This window comes from Pantherophis guttatus, chromosome 8 (assembly GCF_059756535.1).
Source record: "Pantherophis guttatus breed Tessera chromosome 8, ASM5975653v1, whole genome shotgun sequence".
Classification (NCBI taxonomy): Eukaryota; Metazoa; Chordata; class Lepidosauria; order Squamata; family Colubridae; genus Pantherophis; species Pantherophis guttatus.
In genome coordinates this window covers 65,986,522-66,005,943 of record NC_142070.1, presented here as the reverse complement: position 1 = coordinate 66,005,943, position 19,422 = coordinate 65,986,522, and the positions used below count along the sequence as shown (strand labels likewise).

General features: G+C 38.5%; 1 long non-coding RNA gene across 1 annotated transcript; it reads right to left on the bottom strand.

Annotated features, from left to right (window-relative positions):
* Positions 1-10,212: 10,212 nt before the first annotated feature.
* LOC148112693 (uncharacterized) lies at positions 10,213-11,955 on the bottom strand. Its single transcript, XR_015729049.1, has 2 exons — positions 11,842-11,955; positions 10,213-10,820 (listed from the first exon to the last, which is right to left on the bottom strand). It is a non-coding gene; the product is annotated as an uncharacterized LOC148112693 (long non-coding RNA).
* Between the last annotated feature and the right edge of the window lie 7,467 nt (positions 11,956-19,422).

The window sequence follows — 19,422 nt, the reverse complement described above, 5'->3', positions numbered from 1 at the left end:
GGGAAACAAAACATTTTGATATTCTTTTTTTAAAAAAAATATTTTTATTAAACAGTTTTTTTAAAAACAAACAAAAACAGATATTTACATCTTCTTTTCAACATCTTCGCATCAGTGATTCATATTTATACATTTTCTCTTTCTTATCTTAATGTATCTTTTATAGATATATTTTGGTACTTAAAAGGTCCTTAAAAGGACCATGGGATTGTGTGTGAAGCCAGGAGATCCTCGCGGATGTCTGGCTACCAGTCCCTGTGTTATTCATTTAGCAGCACCCAGGAGGCACGTGTGGCTTAAGGATTGCCACGGACGCGAGTAACTTTGCCTCGATTAAAGTCAAGAAACCCACCACTCTTGACAGCGCTTAAGCTGCTGGCCGATCATCAGAACACCACACAAAAATGGATGGAAGTGTGGAGTAGCTATTCCCCCAAGATATTTCTGAGCATATTAATCCTAATAGTATACCTCCAGGATTTAATCTACCCTGACACATATGGGTGACATACAATAGAATTAGAACGATTCATGGGGTGTGTGCCGACTCCTTGTATAAAAGGGGAAAGACACCTTCAGCACAATGTGATTGCGGGGCCACCAACAGACTATACAACATATAGTGAGGGAATGCTCTAACAGAAGGTATCCAGGAGATTTTAGGGACTTCCTCTGCATAACAACAACAGCTACTGACTGGATCTCCAAACTCGACATTAAACTCTGAAATGCTATTTCTGTTTTCCTCTTAGGTTTTCTTACTGCTTTTTTTAAAAAATTGTTTTAACCTGTAAAAATGAAGTGTTTTAATATTGTTGTGACCAGCCATACACTAAATAAATAAATAAATAAATATAGATATATTTCTAGTATATCATATATATATATACCCTTATAATATATTCTATCATTCTAGTTATTTTATTTACATTTCACATACACATGTACCTAATTTCCTTTCCACAATTTTATATCTTCCCATTTATTTCTATATTTCTCCAAAACATTTTGATTTTCTATACGAAGAACCCGAGGCTCCATTATTGTTCTTCCAATCCCAATCTGGGCTGCAAAACTGGCACTAAAGACACACAATTCTCCCGAGTTTTGCAGCCCAGATGCGGCCAATCAGTTACAGTTGTGCTAATAAGTTTACATACCCTGGCAGAATTTATGATTTCTTGGCCATTTTTCAGAAAATATGAATGATAACACAAAAACCTTTCTTTCACTCATGGTTAGTGTTTGGCTGAAGCCATTTATTATCAATCAACTGTATTTTTTTCAATCATAATGACAACAGAAACTATCCAAATGACCCTGATCACAAGTGTACATACCCTGGTTCTTAATACGGTGTATTGCCCCCTTTAATGTCAATGACAGCTTGAAGTCTTTTGTGGTATGTGTGGATGAGGCTCTTTATCTTCTCAGATGGTAAAGCTGCCCATTCTTCCTGGCTAAAAGCCTCAGGTCCTGTAAATTCTTGGGCTGTCTTCCATGAACTGCACAGATCTCCCCAGAGTGGCTCAACGATATTGAGGTCGGGAGACTGAGATGGCCACTCCAAAACCTTCACTTTATTCTGCTGTAGCCAATTACAGGTCGACCTGGCCTTGTGTTTAGGATCATTGCCATGTTGGAATGTCCAAGTACGTCCCATGCACAGCTTCCGGGCTGATGAATGCAAATTGTCCTCCAGTATCTTTTGATAACATACTGCATTCATCATGCCATCAATTCTGACCAAATTTCCTGTGCCTTTGTAGCTCACACATCTCCAAAACAGCAGCAATCCACCTCTGTGTTTCGCAGTAGGAATGGTGTACTTTTCATCATAGGCCTTGTGGGGTTTTTTTTGCATCCCAAACAATTTTCCTGGCAGTTGTGGCTGATAGTTTAGTTGGTCTACCTGACCGTGGTTTGGTTTCAACAGGACCCCTCATTTTCCACTTTTTGATTAGTTTGAACACTGCTGATTGACATTCTCTTTTTTTTTAATTTTTAATTTAATAAACAAACATATATATACAGACGTAGACATTTAAACAAACTATACATAAACTAACTATACAGAGAGGTCAAGTCTTACAGCTTGAACTTTAAAAATAGAGCTTCGGTAATTATATATCCATATATCTATGTATATTTATCTTTCATCATGTATCAATGTTTATACAACGATATTTCATTTTATTTCCTTATTTTTGTATCATTGGGTGGTATTCCCTTATTTCGTGTTCTTTTTATCTAACCAGTTATACCATTTCTGCCAAGTTAAATAATAGTCTGAGTCTTCTTTTCCCTGTATCTCTTTGGTAAGTTTGTCCATTTCCGCACATTCCATTGTTTTTTGTATTATTCTTTCCTCTGATGGCGTGTCCTCTAGTTTCCACATTTGTGCGAAAGTGATTCTAGCAGCGGTCAGGATATGTATTATCAAGTATTGTGTCTCTTTTTTATAGTCCTTTGTCAGTATTCCTAATAGATATGTTTCCGGTCTGAGGGGCACTTTTTGGGTGGTGATTTCTTCCAGCTGATTTTGAATTGTTTTCCAAAAATTTTTGGCCTTTGGGCATGACCACCACATATAGTAGTAGGTCCCCTTCTGTATTTTACACTTCCAACAGTTCTGATTCGCATTGGGGAACATCCTTGCCAGACGTGCGGGGGGGAGATGCCACCTATAAAACATCTTGTATGTATTTTCTTTGTAGGGCACGGACATTGTCAGCTTAGTATTTACTTTCCACATTTTCTCCCAATTTTCTAGGTTAATATTATATCCAAAATGTTTAGCCCAAATAATCATATTTTCCTTCACCACTTCTTCTTCCAATTTGTATTTTAATAGATAATTATATATTTTAGTCATTAGTTTATTGTCTGATTGCATTATAATTTTATCTAATTCATTTCTTTCTTTTTGGATTCCAAATTTTTTTCATGTCGATTTTATATCTTGATTTTATCTGTAAATACGGCCACCAATCAATGTCCATGCCCTGCTGTCTCAATTCTTCTCTTGTTTTCATTTCTCCCTAATAACCCTAAAACAAGTTCCAAGAAGAATAAGAGAATACAGAAAAAACTACAATTTCTTGACAACCCTACTGAATCAACATAAAATAATGTTCCACTGGCTGGTGCCAGAGGGAATTCTAATATTTGGGACGACAAAAAATATAAAATCGACACGATAGAGAAGGCACAAGAATTTCTTGACACTCACTTTATAATAGAAGAAGAACAGGAAACTAGACGTGATTCGGAAAATACAAACCAGGAACACTCCACGGGGGAAACAAAAAAAAAAAGGAAAAGAAGGAGTCTAGGGAAAGGGAGAAGATGGAGAGAAAAGGGGCTAGGGGGAAAACACAAATGGTAACAAGAAACACAAGTAGACTTAGACTAACAAAGAAAAACTAAGGGAAATGGGACGAGAATTGAAATTGATTTCAATCAATATAAACGGCCTTAATCTACCAACCAAAAGAACACATGCTTTCAAAAAACTACAAAAATTAGACATAGACATTATCAACTTACAAGAAGTACATATCAAAAAACAACATCAACAGTTACTAGAAAATAGAAGACTTGGAACATTATTCACCTCACTATCAGATCAAAAAAAAAGAGGCATTGCAATATACATTAAAAGCCATATTCAGGCAAAACAAATCTACACAGATGGAGATGGCAGGATACTAATGAGAGACATTAAGATGGAGGCCCGAAATATGCTACTGATATCAATATATGCTCCGAACGGGAACCAAAAAGAATACTTTAAAAAAATACACAATAAAATTAAAGAACTTGACTACGAACATATATGTATAATAGGGGACTATAATGCAATCATGGATATGGATTATGACTACCAAAGTAATAAAAAAAATAAATCTAGGAAAAAGACACTACCCGACACCTTTAAGGATATGATTCAAGAGTTACAACTGAAAGATGCCTGGAGAGAATTGAATAAAACTAAAAAACAATATACATATTACTCAAATCCCCACCAGTCCTGGTCCAGGCTAGACATGGCCTGGATGACTGCAGAACTAAGAGAAAACATAAAAGAAATCGAAATTACACCGAATGTATGGGCAGACCATAGTCCTATAACAATAGTCTGGAAAGGCCAGCAAAAAAGAGGAAGATGGATGATGGACAGAGAGATCAAAGATAAAGAATACATAGAGATGATAAAGAAAGAGATGGAGATATTCTTCCAAATCAACAAGAGGGAACAAACATCATTGCAAGTCCTATGGGATACCACAAAAGCATATATAAGAGGACTAACAATTTCATTCAAGGCGAAGAAAAATAGAGAGAAACAGCAAAGAAGAAACAATTTATTGATTGACCTTGCTAAACAGGAAGCAGAATTACAGAACAGACCCGACAGAAAAGAGATCAAGGAAAAAATAAACCTTATTAAACATGAAATAAATTTAATAACAACAACAGAAATAGCAAGAAAAATCAAAATGGCAAAACAAAACCAATTCGAATTCGCAAATAAAACAGGACGTTGGTTGGCCTATAAGTTAAAGAAAGAAAAGGACAAAAGACTAATACATCAACTACAAGACGAACAAGGGCAATTGCAGCATACGAATGAGGAAAAAAAGCGAATCGTAAGAAACTTCTATCAGGAACTATATGCACAAGAAGAAATCCAACTGGAAAAAGTTAAAGAGTATATAAATAAAACCAACATTCAAGAAATAAAGGAAACTCAAAGAGAACTCTTGAACAGACCAATATCGATCTCAGAATTAATTGAAGCAAAGAAGAAGCAGAACAATAATAAAACACCAGGTCCAGATGGCATCCCGGCGGAATTTTACAAAATTGAGCACCAGCCAATAGATGACATTTTATTACAAGTCCTGAATGAAGCAATTCTAGAAGCCAAAACTCCCAAATCATGGATAGAGACAATTATTACATTGATACCTAAAGAAGACTCAGATCTCACCCAAACTAAAAACTACAGACCCATATCGCTTCTAAACGCAGACTACAAATTATTTACATCAATTATGGCCCAGAGAATGAAGAAAATTATTGTGGATTATATCCATCCAGATCAAAATGGATTCATTCCAAATAGGCAAATCAATAAGAACACAAGAACAATAATCAATATCCTGGAATACTATGAGCAAAAATCGGATGAAAAAATGGCCTTACTTTTCCTTGACGCACAGAAGGCGTTCGACAACCTTAATTGGGGATTCTTAACATTACAATTAGAAAAAATGGGAACCGGTGATAAATTCCTAAATATGATCAAAACAATATACTCCGACCAAACCGCAAAGATATGGATAAACGGAGAGACAACAGACCAATTTAAAATATCCAAGGGGGTGAGACAAGGATGTCCCCTCTCTCCTATATTATATATATTAGCATTGGAACCACTGTTGAACGAAATTAGGAATGACAATGAAATAAAAGGATTAAGAACAAAAAACCAGGAGTATAAACTACAAGCATTCGCGGACGATGTAGTATTTATTTTAGAAAGACCAAAACAATCAGGATTGAATTTACTAAGGAAGATAGAACAATATGGTGAAGTGGCAGGATTGAAAATTAATAGACAAAAAACAAAACTACTAACTAAAAATTTGACAAAAACCCAGGAGAAAGAATTGGAAGAGACGCTAGGAATACAAACAACAACAAAAATAAAATACCTAGGAATCTGGCTCACTAATAAGGTATCATCTCTTAAAGAAGACAATTATAATAAATTGGCCAAACAAATCCAAAAGGACTTAGAGGCATGGAGTAAATTGAGACTATTGCTATTAGGCAAAATTGCTTCAATCAAAATGACAATTTTACCGAAATTATTATACCTATTTAGAACAATACCGATAAATCCAGGGAAATCATATTTCAAAGATCTTGATAAAATGACATTAAAGTATATATGGCAAGGGAAAAGAGCCAGGATTAAACTGAAGCACCTACAGGACACTAGAGAAAAGGGTGGCCTGGGACTCCCAGATTGGCAAACTTACTACACTGCAACAGCTTTAACCTGGATCAAAGATTGGATGACACTCGAAGATAAACGAACGCTAGCATTAGAAGGATTTGACCTGTCGAAAGGTTGGCACGCATTCTTATGGAGGAAAAACCCAGGCAACATGAGCACTTCAGGAGACACTATATCAGAGGAGCATTGGCAAAAATTTGGACTGAAATAAGGAGAAAACACTACGATAAAATCCCAAGATGGCTATCAACCATGGAGGTCCAAATTTATCCGAACACAATGGATATAGACAAGATGAAAACCTATGACGAATTGTTGAACACAGAGGGACATTCTCAATTCCTTGGATATCTTTTTATATCCCTTTCCTGTTTTATACAGTTCAACTACCTTTTCCTGCAGATCCTTTGACTATTCTTTTGCTTTCCCCATGACTCAGAATCCAAAACGTCAGTGTAGCACTGGATGAAGGATGCAGTTTGTCAGGAGGTCTGTCAGGAGGTCAGAAACTCATTGATCTTTTATACACACACACTAATTACATGCAAACAGATCACAGGTGAGGATGGTTACCTGTGTGCATGTTATCAGGCCACAATCACCAGGGTAGGTAAACTTGTGATCAGGGTCATTTGGGTAGTTTCTGTTGTCATTATGATTGAAATATCAAGAACATACAGATACAATCAATGGTGGGTTGCTCCCGGTTCGGTCCGGTTCCTGTAAACCGGTAGTAATGGCAGCGGGAGGCTCCGCCCAAATATCTTCATGAATGATCTGCGCACGCTAAGAAGCCTCGCGCCTGTGCTCCCACTACGAACTGGTAGCGGAGGTAAGTAGAACCCATCCCTGGATACAATGCATGTAAGGAATAGCCACACTTTGGGGAAGGTATGGCGTCCTTTTATACCTTCAGAGGCATTAGCTTAATACCCAATTCTGGCCCCTTGGCCCATGCCTTCCTTTGGCAGTGCAGCAAGGAACAGGGGGGTTGAGTGCTTAGCAACCGAGGGATTAGGTCAGGAGTGAAATCCTACTGGTTTGGACTGATTTGGACAAACCAGTAGTGATAATTGGCATTGGTTCGCTGAGTCAATAGCAATCATCCCTGGTGGCCCTGGCCCCACCCACCTGCCTACTCAACAGGAGCGCCGGAAGACGGCCTTTTCTGCAGCATCCCTCTCCCCTCTTTCGATAACCCTTCAAGGGGGGCTCTGCCTTTGCAGAAATGGGGATGGCAGTTTGTACGGAGGATTGGCGTGAGGGATGTGCGACCCTCCGGTATGGAGAGCAGGGCAAGAAAAGGCTCCAAGGTTCACTTGGGCAGTCAAGCCATTTGGCGGAGGGAAACTGAAAGTGTTGGGGGCTTCAGAACGGCAGAATGTGCTTCAGAATGTGCAGCTCCTGGCTCTAACAGTGAGTGTCGTGAGTGATTTATTTATTTATTTATCAAATTTCTATACCGCCCTACTCCAGGAGGACTCAGGGCGGTGAACAGCCAAGATAAAATACAGATAATACAAACATTAAAAGTCCATTAAAATTATTAAATATTTTGGCCGAAAATTTAAAACACCCAATTTATAAAACAAATTAAACGATTTAAAAATTTAAAAGGGAGAGTTAGGCCAGGCCAGCCTGCTGAAATAAAAATGTTTTTAGAGCACAATGAAACGTGCACAGATCCGGGATCCTCCGTATCTCCGGGGGGAGCTCGTTCCAGATGCCCCCTCTGTAGGTGCCCCCACAGAGAAGGCTCTCCCCCTGAGGGCCGCCAGTCGACACTGTTTGGCCGACGGCACCCTGAGAAGCCCCTCTCTATGGGAGCGTACTGGTTGGTGAGAGGCTATTGGTAGCAGAAGGTGGTCTCGTAAATACCCTGGTCCGATGCCATGGAGTGCTCTAAAGGTGGTAACCAAAACCTTGAAGCGCACTCGGAAGACCACCGGGAGCCAGTGCAGCTCGCGCAGGAGGGGGGGTCACATGGGAGCGCCACGCTGCTCCCATAACCACCCGCGCAGCCGCATTCTGGACCAGATGGAGCCTCCAGGTGCTCCTCAAGGGGAGCCCCATGTAGAGAGCATTGCAGTAGTCCAGACAGGAAGTAACGAGAGCATGAGTGACCGTATTTAACGAGTCCTGATCCAGAAAGGGACACAACTGGCGAATCAGGTGAACCTGATAAAAAGTCCCCCTGGCCACAGCCATCAAGTGCTCTTCCAAAGACAGCCGTGAGTCCAGGAGGACATCCAAGTTGCAAGCCCTCTCCATGGGGGCCAATGACTTGCCCCCAATAGTCAGTGATGGCACCAACTGACTATATCGGGATGTCGGAAACCACAGCCACTCAGTCTTGGATGGGTTGAGCCTGAGTCTGTTTCTTCCCATCCAGATCCGCGCAGCCTCCAGGCACTGGGACATCACTTCAAGGGCATCATTGGGGTGGTCCGGGGTGGAGATGTACAGCTGAGTGTCGTCAGCGTACTGATGGTAATTCACCCCGAAACCATGGATGATCTTACCCAGCGGCTTCACATAAATGTTGAACAGAAGGGACGAGAGGACCGACCCTTGTGGCACCCCACATACAAGGGGCCCTGGGGTTGACCTCTGCCCCCCTGTCAACATGGACTGCGACCAGTCAGAGAAAAAGGAGGAAAACCACCGTAGGACGGTGCCCCCCACCCCTAGCTCCTCTAGCCGGTGCAGCATGATACCATGGTCGATGGTATCAAAAGCCGCTGAGAGGTCTAATAGGACTAGGACAGAAGAACAACCCCTGTCCCGAGCCCTCCAGAGATCAACAACCAATGCAACCAATGCCGTTTCCATGCTGTACCCGGGCCTGAAGCCCAACTGGAATGGATCCAGATAGTGATGTCAAGTTGGCCACACCCACCAGTCACATGGCCACCAAACCACGCCCACAGAACCGGTAGCGAAAATTTTTAGATTTTACCACTGGTCTGGGTACTTAGCAACCCCGCTTCTTGAGATATCCACCAGGTGCAGAATTGTACAGAAAAACAAGATAACAAGATAACAGAAGTTAGATCACTGGTAGGAGTAAATGGCTGAGGCAATTCCAATTCTTAGCAAAGCAATTCTTACAGAAGAATTCTTGCAAAACAGCAAGTTATTATTATGTCCCAGTAATTCTACCTATTCTACTATTATGTCTCTACATTCCTCCCTTTTTTATTTTGAACAGGATAGTCCTGTCAATGGTGAACTAGAGGTGTATATGGACAGTCTGGAGGACCATGATATTTGCCTGTTTATTGGGAGAGGTAGAAGACACTATGCGTTGGATTAAAGGGATGAAACAGAGGAGGAGGAGGATGCCTCCAAAGGTTAACAACACTAGACATCCAATCCTTTTCCAATAAGAGAAGGGACTGCCAAACCAGGTGAAGTCAACTGCCCCAGTCCAAGTGTGTACTGGGATGTGTGCAACCTTCTCCACTTTGGCAGTTTTGCTCTGTAGAGCTTTTCCCTGATCATAAATTTTGTAAACAAAATTTGTGAGATTAAATTTTCCACACACACCTACTACAGTACTTTTGCTAACAAATAGTGTAAAGCAAACATATTCTGAGATATCGCTGTTTTAAACAGTGTGCTGTTTAGCTATTAAATTTAAGCACAGCCTATAACCTTATAATTCTAAACAGCATATAAATGGGAGTTCTACAACCATACATACCATCTTCTGCCCAGGTGGCTGGTCCATATATTTGAATTATTCTTTTTGAATTAGGCCATACATGATCCTTCCATTCTCAACATTCTCTTAGATCTGTGGGCCTACTTTCTCATAAACAGGTACACCCAGTCTTTTACCTTGTTGTATGGACAGTAGAAAAAACTAGGTTTCACAGTTCCTAATATACATGCTTCATACCATCGCCTAGGCAATTGCGCATAGGCAAACTTTCCACATATCCAATATAAGCCATCTGGAGCATGCCAATTAAAAGTTACTACATTCGTCCATCACCCACCCTTTCTAGTTATATTTTCAAATGGTTACTAGGTTGTGTCTGGTTAATTCCAGACTGAAAGGTGACAATAAGCGAAGAAAACACATTTGCTTGTAGTATGTTTCACATATATCATTGCATGATATTCTCCTTCTATTAGTCCTATGCAGAAGAAAATTATTCCCAAATATTGAACAATTGCATTAAATCAATATATTTTATATTGTCAGGGATTATGATACCACTATCTCCTAGGACTACTGTGTTCAAGTCAAGTTGATCTGATTCAATGCCCCAATCCTCCGGTGTAAGATATATATAGGAATAGAGTTTCTATGGGGAGCAATTCCTTGCACATTTCCACAATCACAGTGTCCCACTATTCTCCACAGGCATATATCAGTTCACAATCACAACAATAATAACAACATTCAGTGATACAGTTACAATCACAGAACCAACACAATCTGTAGAGTGCGAAGTTGCACAGCTTCTTTTGGGATCTTCAGATGGACTAACATAGGCCACCACTCAGGTCGGAAAGACCAAAAGGTTGCTACTCTTGCAATGAGAAAAATCACAATGACTACATCAGTTTTTGGAAATGTTTATCTCAGCAGGTCTTCTCCAGGAATCTCTTTCCACTCTAAGTTCTTCCACTGGTCCTTTTACACGTGTGTAGTGGTTCCACCCTTTGTCTTTAGTTTGGATTGCTGTTTCAGTGGTCAGCTGGATTTAGTAGGACCTGTCCCAGGCTTGGCTAAGTTTTTCCACATGTCAGATTTTATCAGGACCCAATCACCAGGCTGGAACATATGACCAAAATCGAGAGGTAGGGTTTGAGCTATTAGTCCTTCATTTCTGAGGCAAGATAAAGAAGAGGAGAGGCCAAGTATACAGTTCTTTACAGCATATCTTTAGTTTCATATTGTGGAATTTCCCCCATTCTGTCCAAGTGTGGAAATCCAAAAATCATTTCAGAAGGCAAGGCCAAGGGTAAAGATTTGGCTCATGGCATAGACAATTTTGCATTCCACTGAACATGACATTCCCACTGAATTCCCACTGCCTCCATGATTGATTGAAGCCCTTTTGCACGAAAATGAGTCCCTGGTTGTTGTCTATAGCTTCTACTACTCCATATCTAGGTATAATCTATTCCAATATAATTTTGGTGACTACTACTGCAGTGGCTCTCATGGCTGGATAAGCCTCAACCCATCCAGTCAAGTGGCCCACTATAAATATTTATGTCTCCTCACCTGAGGTAGTTTAATAAAATCAACTTGAATGCATTGAAATGGTCTCACACTAATGGTCTCTTTTATGTGTAGAATTTGCAGTTCAGCAGTTCGAATCCCTAGTGCTGCGTAATGGGGTGAGCTCCCGTTCCTTGTCCCAGCTTCTGCTAACCTAGCAGTTCGAAAGCACATAAAAAATGAAAGTAGAAAAATAGGGACCATTTTTGGTGGGAAGGTAACAGCATTCCGTGTCTCTTTGGCGTTTAGTCATGCCGGCCACATGACCACGGAGACATCTTTGGACAGCGCTGACTCTTCAGCTTTGAAACGGAGATGAGCACTGCCCCCTAGAGTCAGGAAAGACTGGCACATCTGTGTGAGGGGAACCTTTACCTTTACCTTGCTATTTTATCTCATTTTGCTGTATCATATCTCATTTTATTGCATTTTACAGTGGCTGGTGCTCCTGTCTGATATGGTCAATTGACTAATCAATAAAAGACATTATATCATACAATAAAAAGGAAATAGCTGACATAGATTTAAGGTTGCATGCAGGAAGCATCAGTTGAAAGTGTTGGGGTACCTGCCCTGCATCTTCTGGAAGGCAGTTCAGCAACTTGGTGCCATCGGTGTTCTTTAAAATCATAACACTCCACACTGCGGATAGCCTTTGGGGCTTGGCCTCCTACCACTACCATCACCTTCAACAGAAGCAACAACATAAGATATACATTAATTGGGGGGGAGGGGGAGAGAAACTGAACAGTCTCTGACAATGAACAAAAAAAATCCTATCCACAATACTATTCCACTTCTCGGAATAGCATTACTCAGGATGGGTTGAAAAGGTTCAAGGAAAGCCCTGCAGATATGAATATAGTGCAGCCTTTTTTGACTTGTCCCTGGAAAAAAAGATGATGGCTCAGCGGCTAAGACACTGAGCTTGTCAATCAAAAATCAGCAGTTCAGTGGTTTGAATCCCTAGTGCATATAAGTGACATGCTTACCTTTGAAAGATAGGAAGGTGTTCTTAACTTTGTTCGTGTGGACTTCATCAAAGCTCTTTGTTCAAGTGGCAACAAATGGTACTTCATTGCTTCAATTAGGTAATCTTTACATGCACTGCTATTTTTAACAAGTATCTCTTCTTCAACTCCGTGAATTAGCCATATTGATGCAATCTTAGCAAGAAAGAACACACTGATTAATTTGCATGAGTGTAGTTTCTTTTTTTAAAAAAAATAATCTTTATTTACATTTCATTTAAAAAGAAAAAACAAACAACATAAAATGACAGACAAAACAGTACAACAGTAAACATACGTACTTCCATATAGTACCTTAGTGAACAAGTATTCGGTACTATAACTCTAAATTATATTCCGGAGAAGACAGAACATCTTATATTTCTTAGTGCATCACTTAGGTCTGTCCGACCACACTTATCTTATATAGTATAAATTTCTCTTTAAATACCAATCCTCAACTAATGTGAGTTATAGATTCCTCTTTTCTAACCATTTATAGAATTTGTCCCAAGCTAAACCTACTTGTATTTGCTGTCTATCCTGTAATTTTTTAGTTAGCGTATCTGCTTCCGCACATTCCAAAAAATTTTTTATAATAGCCTCCTCTATTGGGATATTTTGGTTTTTCCAAAATTGCGCGTATGTCAGTCTCGCCGCTGTAATGATATGTAATGCCAAATACCATCAGTCCTTTTTTATATTTTCCGGCTTGGAGCCGAGCAGGCATGTCTCTGGTCGCCAGTCGATTTTTAACACTAATATCTCATTGAGCCATTTTTTAATTTTCCCCCAAAATATCACTGCCTTCGGACACGACCACCATTGGTGATAATAAGTGCCACATTCCCCTCCACATTTCCAACAACCTGCCGACTGCCCTGAGAACATTTTAGCTAGTCTATTGGGAGGCAGGTGCCACCTATATATCATTTTATAGATATTTTCTTTGTAGGCCGTGGATACTACTAATTTCATATTATCCCACCAGATCTCTTGCCATTTATCTAAGTGTATTGGGTACCCAAAATTCTTCCCCCAAGCGATCATAGAATCTTTGACTATTTCCTCACCTATCTCTAATTTCATAAGCAATTTGTAAGATTTTGAAATCATACCTTTTTCTTGACCCATCAAGATTTTATCTAATTCTTGTAATTCTCCATCAATCCCTCTTCCATCCATATCCTTTTGGTATTTAGACTGAATCTGCAGATAACTCCACCAATCCATTTGCACTCCTTGGGCGATTAGTTCCTGTTTAGACTTTAATCTCCCTTGTATGTTCAGTAGGTCTTTATATGTTAATTTTTTAGCCACATTATATAAATTGGGATATGTCACTGCTTCTAAAGGTGCTAACCAACAGGGCGTTTTAACGTAATATTTTTTACTGACTTTTTCCCAATTTTGGATTAGAATCTTTCTTATATAATGTCGGGTAAACCATTTACTCTGTGGGATATTCTCACGCCAAAGTGCCTTATGCCAACCCTGTTGTGTATCAAAACCTTCTATCTTAAGGAGACGATTATTAGATAATGTAATCCATTCTTTTACCCAAGTTAATAAAGCAGCTGAATAATAATTCTCCCAATATGGTAATCCTAAGCCTCCTCTTTCTCTTACTTCTTGCATCATCTTTCTTTTAATCCGTGGTTTCTTCCCCTGCCAAACAAATTTCGATATTATTTGATTCAACTCCATAAATTTTTTTTTAGATAAACTCACTGGTGCAGTCTGAAATAGAAAATTGAACTTTGGTAAAACATAGGATTTCACTGTTGTAACTCGTCCTAGTAGTGAGAGTTGTATTTTACCCCATCTATCTAAATCTTTTTTAATTTGAATTAGTAATTTGTTGTAATTGTCCTCCTGTATACTCGAACATCTATTAGTTAGCTAGATTCCCAAGTATTTAACTTTATTAACTACTTTTAGTCCAGTTACCACCTGTAGCTCTCTCTTAGGTTCTTCCAGGATATTCTTAGTTAATATATTTGTTTTGTTTTTATTAATTAATAACCCTGCTACAGCCCCAAATTCTTCGATTATCTCTAATAAGTATAAATAGGATTCTATGGGCTCTTCCAAAATAAAAACCATATCATCAGCAAAGGCCTGGGTTTTATATACCTGTTGTCCAATTTCAAGGCTTTTAATTTTTTCTTCATTCCTTATTTTACGTAGTAGGGTTTCTAATGATAAAATAAAAAGTAAGGGAGATAGGGGACATCTCTGTCTTGTGCCTTTGCCAATAGCAAATTCTTCCATCAAGTCCCCATTTATCAATAATCTGGCCACTTGTTTAGAGTAAATAGCTTTGATCGCATTTATAAACCTCTGCCCAAATCCCATATATTCTAGTTGCGCTATTATAAAATCCCAATTAACTCTATCAAATGCCTTCATGGCGTCTATAAAAACTAATGCAACCTGTTTGCCTGGGTGTTCTTCATAGTATTCCAATGTACTTAACATAAATCTCATATTATCCCGTAATTGTCGTGATGGTACGAATCCATTTTGGTCCATATGTATAAATTCATTCAAAAACCCTTTTAATCTATTTGCCAAAATTGTAGTGAAAATTTTATAATCTGAATTCAGAAGGGAAATTGGTCTGTAATTTTTTTATGTCTGATGGGGGGGGGGATCTTCCTTAGGAATCAAACTAATATTTGCCTCTCTCCATGAATGGGGAATTTCCGCTTTTCCCACTACTTCATTAAATAGATCCTTCATATGCTCTCCCATAACCTCAAACATTGTTTTGTATAGTTCTGCTGGAAGTCCATCTGTGCCAGGGGTTTTTAGATTCCCCTGTTTCTTTACTGCTTTTTCAATCTCCATTAAAGTAATTTCCTCCTCTAGTATCTCTTTCGTTAGATTGGATATCTTGGGTAAATCCAAATTCTCTATATAATTTTTTATTGCACCTGATGAGATCTCCTCCCTTTTATACAATTCTTTGTAGAAATCCACTGCAATTTTTTCCTTTCCTTTTTTATCTTTTAATAGATTCCCTTCCTTGTCTTCCAATTGGTCAATTTGTCTAATCTGTTTTTCTTTTTTTAATCTAAATGTCAGCCATCTTCCTAATTTATTAGCTGATTCAAAGTGTTTTTGTTTTGCTCTCTTTATCTTATCTTTCAATTTATCCAATTCTAGGAGATTAAGCTGATGTCTTAGTAGTATTATCTGTTCTTTTGCCCCTGCAGAGAGTGGGTTATCTTGTAATTGTTCCTCAGCTTTTATTAGTTTACTTATTAGCTCACCTCTTTCTTGTTCTTCTTTTTTATGTTTATTGGCCATATATTTAATGCTAATCCCTCTTATAAAAGCTTTGGCGGTGTCCCATATTGTTTGAAGTGGCATTCCCGGTGTTTTATTCTCTTGAAAGAACAGGGGTATTTCTATTTTAAGCTTCTGTATGAACTCAGTCTCTTTTAAGATCTCTGACCTCATCATCCACCTCCTTCTATTTTTCTCCTCCTTCTTTAATATAACTACTACTGGATTATGATCTGCCCAGTCATTCGGCATAATTCTAATCTCTGTTACTAAAGAGTTAAGTTCTTGTGTCAATCAAATCATGTCCAGCCTGGACCACGATTTGTGTCTAGATGAGTAATAAGTAAATTGTTCTTTGGTCGGATTGGGCTCACGCCATGTGTCTTTCAGTCCTAATTCCTCTCTCATTTCATTGCAAATGACTGGTAAGATTATCCTATCTTGTCCTCCGTTTCTTTTTTGACGTTCCCCTGCTTTATAATCCTGTGTCCTATTAACGACTGCATTGAAATCGCCCAGAAGACATACCTGCTCATAGTCTATGTCACGGATTTCTCTTTGTATTTTCCGGAAGAACAATTTATGTTTAATATTTGGGGCATAAATTCCTATCAGTAAGACTTTACTCTGAGATATTTCCACCTCTAACATTAGTATTCGTCCCTCTTCATCTGCGAAGAGCTGTTTTGGGGAGAGATACTCCTTTACATACATTGCAACGCCTCTCTTTCTCTCCTCTGAGGCCGCTACAAACCATTTCCCTGCTTTAGGACATTTCAGTAAGTTAACATGTGACAATTTGATGTGTGTTTCTTGCATACAGACAATATCCACATTAGTTTTCACAATTTTAGTTAATATACGTCTCCCCTTTGCCGGAGCATTGAGGCCATTGACATTTACTGTCAATAGTCTCACTCCTTGGTCCATCCCTATCTATTGGTTCCTTTAATTTTAGCTGCTACACGAGTTTCAACCCCGTATTCTTCTATTTCTCCTTCCTCCCCCTTCCTCCCATTTCGTTTCCCCTTTCCTTGATATGCTTGTATTCCTCTCTCATTTCTCCACTCCTCTTTCTGGTCTTTCTGATTCTTTTTACCTATTTCTTTCTCTCTTTCACCTTCAGTGGGTCCAAAGAAGTTTTCACAGAAATCCTGTGCATCCTGTATGTTTTCAATTTTAATCTTTCGGTCTTGCCAGATCACCAAAAGTCCTTCCGGCAATAACCATCGATAAGGCGCGTTGTGTTTTCTTAATTGCGAGGTTATAAATGGATAACTCTGTCTCTGTTCTTGCACCCTTCTAGGGATCTGCTTTAAAAATGTAATTTGCTGTCCCTTATATGTAATGTTCTGGTCCCTGGTCTTATGAAGGGTTTCATCTCTGAGCGCCTTTTTAGTAAGTCTTATGTGGATTTCTCTGGGCAGATTATGCCGTCTCGCATAGTTGGTATAAACACGATAGGCCTCATCTATCTCGCCACAGACTTCTTCCTTCTTCCTCCCCACTACTTCAGCAATCACTTCTCCCACAATTTCCTCCAACCGTTCCTCTCTGTCCTCTGCCACATTTTGCAAACGTAAGAAGAAAGCAGACTTCTCCATCTCTAAAAATACTACTTCCTCTTCGAGTTTCCCGACCGCTTGAGCACATCTCCTTTCACAAATGTCTATTTGAGTTTCAACTCTTTCAGTAGTTTTTTCAACCTCAATCTCTCCTCGTGTTTCGTCAGAGTTGATCTCATCTCTCCCAATGTTTCTTTGATTTGTTTCATCTCTCCTCTTAATTCACTCATCTCCGTTTTCAGGTGCTCAAAATTTTTAGATGTAGCTTCTTTGTTCTTTTCAATTAGTTCTTGGATATTTTGGAACATTGTCTGCATTCCTTGCATTGTGATTGGTTTCTCTGCTGTTGGTAAATTTTCAGCTGATTTTCTTAGACCTGGAGGCGTTGTGATCGATGAGGATGCCACTATAGAAGCTATATGCTTTTTAGTCACTTTGGTGGAGGTTACTGTGGTTGACATGTTTGCTAAACAAAGAAAGCTTTTCCAGATTATCATACACTACTATTATTACGTATTATTATTATTAAATATTATTATGAAGTCTATTTAAATATACACATTCAATCCACTTTCTCCCTTATTTCATTCCTATCAAAATAAACAAGTAAAATCTATGTGATTACATATGCAAATTATTATATCAATTTATGTTAAGTAATAAATAAATCTAAATAAATAATTAAGTACTCAATCTATTAGATCATGATTATTATATACACTTATACTAAGAATTGATTATGTCTTCAAAGAAAAAGGAAAGCTTCTTTAGACTTCCGGCGGTGACGTCAGCGTGTAAGGAACGAGGGGAACGAGGCTCCGTCCCCGAAGTTCCAATTTTCTTGATTGGAAGCCGTTTTTGGCACTATCGACCACGGAGAGGTCGACAGAAAAAGGAGGACTCTCTAGGACCTCGGTGCGACAGCAATCACCCTGAAGGTTCAGAGGAAACCCTCCTAATTCCAGCCAGGAAAAAAACCAGCCATTTTGGCTGGCCGGAGCGCTGTCAACCGATAAGTGTGGAAGCGAAGATTCAAGAGAAACATCGGTAAAGACTAAGTAGATCGAAATATAAAGGTATAATCATAAGGACCTAAATACATTGGCGAGAATAGGACTCCAAAAAGCGGCGGCAAGATCGTCAAGCAAGCGGCGAGAGATAGTGATCGGAGCGAAGCTCAATACACACAGTGACAACGCAGATTTGACAGGCGAAAGGAACGAGTGACAGACAAAGAGGATTATAAGTAAGCGGTGGATTATAACCTTAAAATAATACAATTTGACTTAACAGAGGAAAAAAAGGACTATTTAAGAGAAAGATTGTTGAAAGTGAACCTAAAGAACTGAGACTTTTTTAAGATCGTTGTGAGCGGAAGGAAACCAACTGAACAGTAGCGAATGGCGGACTGAGGATTTGGAGAAGAAAACTTTCACTTTGTATCCAGCGACAATAATAAATTCAACTACAGACACGAGACTCGTAGTGAGACATTAGATACATTGACGCTGTTGGTAAAGGAGATACAACTTGCTACACAGGAATATTGGAACAATTGATTTACTTACGGATTTAATAGAGGATATTGAAATAGAACTGGGACAGCCGGGTGAAAAGAAGGCGAACTGAAGAACGAAGGAAGAAGGATAGGAGAAGGAAGCAACCCCAATTGATCTGAGAGTGATATAGTTGAGAACTTTAAATACTAAATTACCAAATTTCATCTATTTTAAAACTTACTTAACTTTGCTTAAAGAACATTAATATCAAATTTGAAATTATTATAATGTACATTAAGGAATTGATTTAACATTATTATTATTTTTTTTTCTTTTTCTTTTATTGTCTTACTGTTTCCTACCCTATTGAAACAACTATATAGATTGCAAAATAATATATTGATTAAGTGGAATTATATTGTATATTGACTAGAAAGTTAGATATTAATATAGATATTGCATAGAGATTGTTATAGATATCATTAAGGAATAATAACTGTGATAATTAATATAGGTAGCATGTATTGGTAACGGTGATACAACTCAATAGAATACTTTAGATGATTTATAGAGAACTTTAAATCCCATTGATCTATCATATAAAGGTTATATAGAGATTGTTTAATTTTAAAGTGAATTTAAGTATTGTGATTATTCGGTATTTAAGCATTAATTGCATTATACTGTTTAGGGACAAGAATAGAAGAATGAATTGTTAAAATATTGTTTTTTCTCCCTAACTCCTTCGAATTAATTAACCCGATCCTTATATAACGATATT